Here is an 8174-nt window from a genome sequence, read left to right as displayed (position 1 = left end):
TGCTAGAAGTGGTCCACCGGCTGGCACCAATACACTTCACATGGAAGCTTGTTCGAAATTCAGAATCTCAGGCTCTGTGGTGGATTCAAGTGCATACCTTAATTTAAATATATTTTTGGCTGTGATTTGTATTCCTGTGGATGTGAACTGAAGTGATCCCACTGATGAGTTAAAGTGTATACAACTGAATGAAATTGAGGCATAACCTGGATTACAGCAGTCCTTTATAAGCAGAAGAAATTCAGGCATAGTCTGAGAAAGTAACAGGAATGAGCTGGATGCCAGAACTCATTCGCAACCTGGAAGACAAAGGAGAGGCTATTGGCATAGGATGGGAAAGACAAGGAACCTGTCTTGGTTTGAGTCTTATGAAGACCCCAGAAATTTATATTCTTGAGCTAACCCATTCCTGTTCGTGGAAGCCTATTGTATGTGGGTCCTTTGGGTTAGCTTCTGTTAAGGGACCTTTTAATTAGATCACTTTTGATTAGATCACTTCAGTAAAGGGCCTTTGGTTAGCTTACAGGACCCAGGGTGGGCCATGACCTTTTCACTGGAGCCTTTTAAAATGGAAGAGACACACAGAGAAAGCCAGCTCCCATTTTACCCTGAATGTGAGAGGATTGCCTACAGCTACAGAATGACAGAGAAACACTAAGAAGCTGAGAAAGGGGCTGAAGACTGGAATCAGCAGAGAAGCTGAAGCAAAAGACCCCCAGGAGGTTAGGCCCATGGAGTTGCTCAAAGATGAAAGAGAAGGGGAAACTGGTGGAGAAAGCCAAGAGAGACTGGCAGACCAGCCATTTGCCTTAACATGTGGCAGGAGTCCAGGATCCTGTAGCTGACGTTTGGGTAAGACAGAATCTCTGATGATGTCTTGAGTTGGACACTTTCACAGACTTGGAATTGTAAGATTTTACCCCCAGTAAAGTCTCATTGTAAAAGCTAACCCATTTCATTTATTTTGTTCCCAGCAGAACCCAGTGAATGCTGGCCGGGCAGAATTCTGCTCACCCACCCTGAACCATGAGACAACCAAGTGCTTTAGGGAGTGGAAACCTTAGCATATCAGACAAGGGAGATGCTGTCACTTTAAATGTTTGTGTCAGTACTGATATTAGAAGAAAAGCAATATGCAAAGCCTCTGATTTTGGTCTCCTGAGATATATTTGCTAGTCAAATGTCAAGGAAAGGAGTTTGAGAGATGGATTCTGGCAATAGGAACTTTTTCTTTCTGACTGGGAATATTGTTCATCCCCCACAGTGTTAGTAACTTAGAAATTCTCTTTGAAGCAATGGCTCGTGGCTCCAATAGAGAGTCAGGGACATTATTTAACGCAGGTAATCCTGCCCTTCACTTTTTCACCCTGTTTTATTTTGCCAAAACTGCAGGGAACAAAATACCAGAAATGGTTTTGCTTTTATAAAGGGAGTTTATTACAATGAAAGCTTACAGTTCTGAGGCTGTGAAAATGTCCAAATGCTTTCTCACCAAAGGTTGGCTGCTGGCAAATCCTGGACTTCTGTAACGTGTCCCAAAGTAAAATGATGGCCAATTTCTGCCTTCTCGTCCAGGCTCCCTTTCTCCCTGAGCTCAGTTGCGGATGATAAGGCAGGATGGCTCATCTCTCCTGGGCCGCTCCACAGATTCCACCATCCAGCCTCTGTCTCAGCCTTTTCAGATTTCTCTTTCTGCAGTTGGAGTCCTCTTTCTTACATGGGCAGGGTAAAAATGGAAGCTTTCTTTCTCTGTGTGTGTTTCTGTTTTCAGTTCTTGGTTTATGTAAATTCCAGTAGAGGGTGGAGAATTAACTGGGTCATGCCTCACGGATGTGGTCCATTCAAAGGCCCTAAAGCAATCTAATCAAAAGAGATTTAATCAAAATTCCCTGTAAACAAGTCTAATGCAATCGAAGGTTCTCACACCCACAAGAATGGATTAATTCAAAGAACATGATCTTTTCTGGAATTCACAAAACTGTCACACACCCTGTCTTCAGCCAAATGCAGCACAGCAGCACCGGGTAGAGGGAAAACTATAATCCACAGTTGGTGGCAATGCTACAGTATGTGTTCGATTGTAACAAGTGCACCACAGTAATGAAGGTTGTTGTTAATGTGGGCAAGCGTGGGAGGGGGAGGGAAAGGGCCATATGGGAATCTCCTATATTTTTTATGTAACATTTACGTAATCTAAAGTTTCTTTAAAATAAAAAATAACAATAACTTAAAAAAAAAAAAGCAACATAGCACTGACATGATATTTTAAAATACTTTTTACTGGCAATTTAAGACAACCATAGTGGAAGAGATTTCCAGCAGGAATTTTTGAAAATTCCAAAATGACCTGAAGAAACGAGTACTTGGTTTCAGCCTGCTTTAATTTCTGTTCTATTCTCTATCTTGTTCTGGTATCTTCCACATCCAGCATCATGCAGATAAAAGGTTCTACAAGAGGCAGGTTTTTTTTCTGACTGTGGAAAGGTCCTCCTTGGGCAGGATGCTCACAGAGGATAAAGACAACCACAGGGTCAGTGCTAATGTTGAAAGTCTTCACACATAGTGAAACCAGATATTTGTTTTTCATGTATTCAGCCTAAAATTTAGATAATTCCACCAGACATGACTGAGTGGCTAAATAAATATATTAAACAATTTGACTTTTTCTTCTATTTCCAAAATGCTGCAATAAAAGTTTTAATAACTTACTCCTTCAATGGACCAATAAGATGAAGTGGTATTGCTATCTGCATTTTGAGAAATGATAATCTAAAACTCAAATGCTTAAAATACTTTAAATTACAGAGAAATTAATGTGTTTATTTAATAAAATTCATATATATTGAGTATTGGGATTTTCTTTTTTGAATAGATCCTATTATTTATGCTTATATCTCAGATTATAAATGATATATAATTCTTATTTTCTGTTTAGCTTGTTGAAAACAACAACCAAGTATTCTCGTTATCACTTAGTAGTTGTCAGTTGAGGCTGCACATTGGGGAATTTAAAAATTACTGTTTCTTAGATTTAGATGGGGTCTAAAAGTTCTTCAGGTGATTCTAATGTGAAGCTACATTCAAGAACCTCAGAATTAGATGCCATTATTGTTTCATAGCCACTTTAATATGTATGATCAAGTTTTGGCTTAATAAAATTTAAAAATAAAACATGAATTGATTGCAGCTGCATATATAATGAGTTAGACATATTTGGCTAAGGCTTGTAATTTTATTTTTGAAAATTATTATAAATATCCTCAATATTCAAACTTACTTTTTCTAAAACATCTCTTACTATGTACTTCAAACTTATACTTAATTTTTCCTTCTTTAATCTCTGAAGTAAAAACAAAAACAACAATCATCCCTGAAATAAAAAGGGAAGATATGACAAAAAAAAGAAGAGTTTTTATTAAAAAAATATTTTCTTAATAAAATTACAGACTGAGAAAATAAAAAAACAATTTATTTAAGTTGCTTTTAGGAATACTTTAATTCCTTTCAGGCATAGAATAAGCAATTAATTTATGACTGAATTTTCAATACCCATTTTGTTATGCTGAGAGGGGTATTTCTTTTCCATGGCTTCTTACCAGTTTCAAAAATACCCTAAATTATTGAGACCTATCTTTCTGGAACATAAACCAAAGAACAAAAACAAATACACCATAAGGTTGAACACTTGTATAGTATAATTCCATAGACAGAGTAAGAGATGTACTACATTAATTTATCTACATTTTAATCCTTTTCTTGGTTAAAAAAAAACCCACCTAAAATAAATAAAAATCGACTGCTTTTTGCTAAGAATCAATATTTGAAATGAATGAGAAAAACAGACATATTTCTATAAAACTATTTTTTGCTAATTAAAAAGTCAAAATATATCTATTATATTACATTTGGAAACTATTGAATATAAAAAGAAGTAAATGGGAATCTCGTGTGGCTCCACGGTATAGATGGAGGTTTTACTTTCTTGAAAATCTGAATTTCTTATCTGTTAATGAGGGTTAGTTGGAGTTAGGTGGTATGCTTATGATTCCTTGAGTCATCCAAAATATGACAGGAAAAAGTCACCAGAAGTTCATATATAAGACTATTCAAAAAAAAAGAAAAGAAAATGACATATTTTGAAAATACTATTTTGCCATCAGAAAGAAATCATGGCTATCATTTAAAACTTATATGGAACTCCTACTCCATGGCAAATATTGGGCAATACACTTTATGTACATTATCTCATTTTATTCTCAAAACTTAAGCAATAAGATAACCACTTTGAGATTTAAGTAGTTTTCTGAGATTGAGAACTTGTAATTGGTATAGACTACTTATAAATGCCTGTAGGTATTCTTCCAAAGCCCATGATTTAAACATCAACACCATCTCCTTTACATGGTATGATGCCCTTTCAAATAATCATATATTTACCCTCCTCCTTTTCCTTCATCTGTCTTTACCTATTTAGCTACTTACTATACTATTGAGATGCATAACCACCTAGAAACAGAATTTTTCACAGAAAAAAAAATGTAAGTTCATTTAAGTATCTTTATGGTAGCTTTGGAATGAACAATATGACTTGCAGTGCATGGAAGGGAGAAAGACATCCAAAAGATATTTACAAATGAGCGAAGAACTTTTTAAGAGTAAAAATAACTAATTGTCTATTTTAAATAAACTGATCTATACCTCTTTAGTGAAACATGCTCTTCATCTTCCTTTCCATCCCCCTCCATATTGATACACATGAGTCTCAAGAAACCATCTCCCATAAACTGTTGACACAGTCATGTTTTGTTTTAAGAAGCAGCTACATTTCAAATTTTTTACTGCTGTGCACTTCACTAGGAGACCACCTCAATATTATCGTGAAAGGATTAGACATGAGAGTTACATTGTCGAGTGGGAATGACTATGCCAGTCCTTGGAACACCACCCTTGGGCTATGTTATATAGATTTTAATGCATTTTATAGGCATTTATATCATGTCAACTGCAGGAAATGAGAATGTTGGCTTTCCTTTTCAACCCCAATATGGTTTATTATATTTTCCTTTCTTCTCTCAATTCTGGGACCTCTGGTAAAATGTTGACAGAGTCAATGATGGTGGGTATCTTGCTAGGCTTAAGACATTAAAAAGTATGTAATGCCTCAGAAATGATTTAAAAAGGAAGGAGTAGTCAAATGTAGTCAAGTTGAGGAGAGCTTGAGTAAGAGAATATGTAGAACTAACAGATTTGGAGACATAAAGCTAATTAGTGACCTTGGAAAGAATAGTTTCAGAGGTATGGTAGAGTCCGAAGACTATCTGGGAATCAATTGTGCCAGTGGAGCAAAAACTATAAACTTTTTGAGAAAGTTCGCCAGAGTCAGGTGGAAATACACTCAAGGTAAGTTGTTTTTGTTTTGCTTTTAAGGTAGAAGATATTAGGACATAATGAGAATAACTAATGGAACTAATGGGAATAACTCACTAGAGATGGAAAACTTGATGAGGCAGGAGAAAAAGAGCATAATTAAAAATGCCAGGTCCTTGAAAAGACAAAAAGAATGTGATGCAGCAAACAAATGTGTGTGTGGGGGTTATCTTTTATAGGGCGGAGTCATTTATAGAATAGAAGCAGATTGTATGGGCATAAATGTAGGGAATTGTTTGTTTGGATAAGGCAATAAGATGAATGAATTCATAGAGGAATGAATAATTTATTAAGGAGTGTGCTGGAAATTGAAATGGAGTACTAAATGGATTTATATGTGGGATAATAGTTTATAACAATATATGTGAAAATTATGATGCCCAAGATGGTGACCTGTGAGGCTAAGAGTACTAGTGGTGATTGGGGTTTGAAGGGAAAAAAATTCCAGGTGTAATGGTGCATGAGTAACTTTTTTGTTTATTAGAGTTGTAGGTAACAGAATTTACCAGCTAATTGGCCCGGTCCTGAGAACTGGGCTCTGTTAACATGAAACGTAAAACTTGCCTCCCAGAGACTGCAGAGTATGTTTTGAAGAATAATCTCAATCTAGTTGTAAGAATATGCTCCTTCTGAAGAAAAGCTACCAAAAAGTTGAAAGTTAGTTCCTTTTGTGATTCATAAACATGATAAATGGGTGTTCACAAATTTGGTGAGATGTGCTTCCCTCAAGCCTTGTTATAATGTTGGCACATTGCCCAGCTGGTATAAAAAAAAAATGTGGAAAGTTAGACCTTTGCCCTATCTCTGGTTTTATACTGTGGCTATGATCTCTTCAGAGATCATAATTTATCAGGGAGAGACAGTAGTGGGTAAGAAATTAATTTACTGGCTTGGCACACAATTTCTTTTGGAGAAAGAATAGTCTTTGTTTAGAAAAATAAATTGGTAAACTGCCTGGTAGTGAAAGAGATGGGAATGAGTAGTTGAGTTAATGAATAGGTGAGACAAAGAAGTATGCTTTTAAAGAAAAATATAGAAAGATAGAACATTCCCTGTTTGAGGCAGCTAAGTGTATTTTATTTTCTTAAATAATGTAAACATTATTTTACTAACATATTTAGCATTTGAGATGATACTTATAAATACTTGCTCAATTTTCTAAAATTTCTATTTTATTGATTGATCTACTTTTATGACAAGATGGAGGGGTTTCAATTTCCATAAAAAAACTTTCAATATAAAGTTTAATGTCATGAGCTATGGTAATTTCTGTGTAATGTATACGAAGGGTTGAGGTTTCTGAAAGTGAATTTAGTTTATGTAGCCTTTGATTTTACATATATATGCATTTATCATTTCAATGAGAATTAGAATTTTTTAGTATTTATTTCCATAATTCTGCTCTTTAGAATATATGCTACAGGTTTAAAAAGTATCAAAATACAAAGAGTGAAAACCTACTCACTGTCTAATAGATATTCTGCAGGATCATTTAAACACATATAGAATTCCTATTATGTATAAGACATTGCCTTTTATGTATATTGAATTGGTATTGGGTAGTGGAAAATGCGTATCATATTTCCTCATATTAAGGATGCATTATTGTACTAATCGCGTAAAAGTTAAAGTGTGAAAAAGATGCACATAGTAGAATTGATAAAATACATTATCAGCATTTATATCAGATATTGACATTAGAGATAGTTTTCTAAATAAACTATGACGTTCAAATACTTCAAATCATATTTTTGGTACTCAAATAGCTTCACTTTTATATTTCTACTCAAGTCTATGAGATCTCTCTGAGACTATGGCTTTGAAAACTATCAATGCTTATTATTCCAAAATTTATTTCTAGCCCTATTGTATCTCCTGAAAGCTAGAGCTCTACCCAACTGTGTTCTCAGTACTTCTATTCAGGTAATGTGAAAAAGAGAATGCAACGAATTCACAACAAATTCACAGCATTCCTTTCTTTGCCACCTGAATCAAAGATAGGTACTTATCAGTTCTTCTCTAGGTCTATTTAACTGTATTCTGATTAACAGAACGTGGAAAGAAATGATGTGGATTAGTACTTCTCAAATTTTAATTTGCAAATTAATCACCTCCTGATCATGTTAAAAGGCAAACTCTGATTTATCTGGCCTGGAAGAAGCCAGAGATTTTTTAAAAGGGAAAATCTTAAAAATATATATGTATATGCTTCTTAAAAAGCATTATCCACTAAAAATCATTTTTTAAAACTTGAAACAAAATTAAACTTACCAAATAGTTGCAAGTATAGTACAAATGACTTTTTAAAATCTGAAGCATTTAAGTTGCTTACCTAATGTTCTCCAAACATTTTATTGTATAATTTCTACCAATGAGGACATTCTCCTTTATAACCACAATGATAAAATGAAAAGCAAGAATTTAGCAATGATATATTCCTATGGCAGAGTCCATTCAAATTTCACCAGTTGAGTCAATAAGCTCTTGTACAGCAAGAAGACACAAGCTATGGTTTTATTTCATTTAACTTTTAGGTCTCTGGTTTCATTTAAACAGGAAAGGTTATTCAGTTTTTCCTTGACATATACTATATTAATTTTTTGAACATTTATAGAGTGTCATGTTTTCTCAAAATTAGAATCAAGTAAAGAATTTTTGGTAGCAATATAGCTGAATTGATGCTGTATTATCATTGCATATAATTTTAATGACAGTCATGTTGATCATTTGATTAAGGTGGTGTCTGC

At 34.4% G+C, this 8174-nt stretch overlaps 1 non-coding gene across 1 annotated transcript; it reads left to right on the top strand.

Moving 5' to 3' along the window:
• Positions 1 to 6089: 6089 nt before the first annotated feature.
• Positions 6090 to 6192, top strand: LOC111765668 (small nucleolar RNA U13). The gene has a single exon (XR_002797957.2). It is a non-coding gene; the product is annotated as a small nucleolar RNA U13 (small nucleolar RNA).
• Positions 6193 to 8174: the final 1982 nt, after the last annotated feature.

The sequence above is a fragment of the Dasypus novemcinctus genome, chromosome 1 (genome assembly GCF_030445035.2).
Source record: "Dasypus novemcinctus isolate mDasNov1 chromosome 1, mDasNov1.1.hap2, whole genome shotgun sequence".
NCBI classification, from domain to species: Eukaryota; Metazoa; Chordata; class Mammalia; order Cingulata; family Dasypodidae; genus Dasypus; species Dasypus novemcinctus.
Note: the sequence above shows the minus strand (reverse complement) of the source record. Positions and strands in the feature narration are given on the sequence as shown.